A 327-nucleotide genomic window follows, 5' to 3' on the forward strand; every position below is an offset into this window, starting at 1 on the left:
TGTGTGTGTGTGTGTGTGTGTGTGTGTGTGTGAGAGAGAGAGAACTCCCTTTTGTCCGGTGCTCTTAGTTCTTCTTTCATGAATTTGTAACTCCAATTCGATCAAATTTAAAAAACAGTTTAATATAAAGTGATGTCCACCATCCGCTACAGGCCCACTGTAGCCACAACTTTTGCAGTCGACAACCACTGCTTGTCATCACCATCAGAGTCGACCATCATCAGCCATCACCGCAGTTCAATTATGTTTATGTCAATTACCGCTATCGGTATACACAATATTTTAAAATAGACTATTTTCATTTTCTCCCAACTAAACATTATATAT

The sequence above is a fragment of the Phalaenopsis equestris genome, unplaced genomic scaffold, assembly GCF_001263595.1.
Source record: "Phalaenopsis equestris unplaced genomic scaffold, ASM126359v1 Scaffold000002, whole genome shotgun sequence".
Taxonomy (NCBI): Eukaryota; Viridiplantae; Streptophyta; class Magnoliopsida; order Asparagales; family Orchidaceae; genus Phalaenopsis; species Phalaenopsis equestris.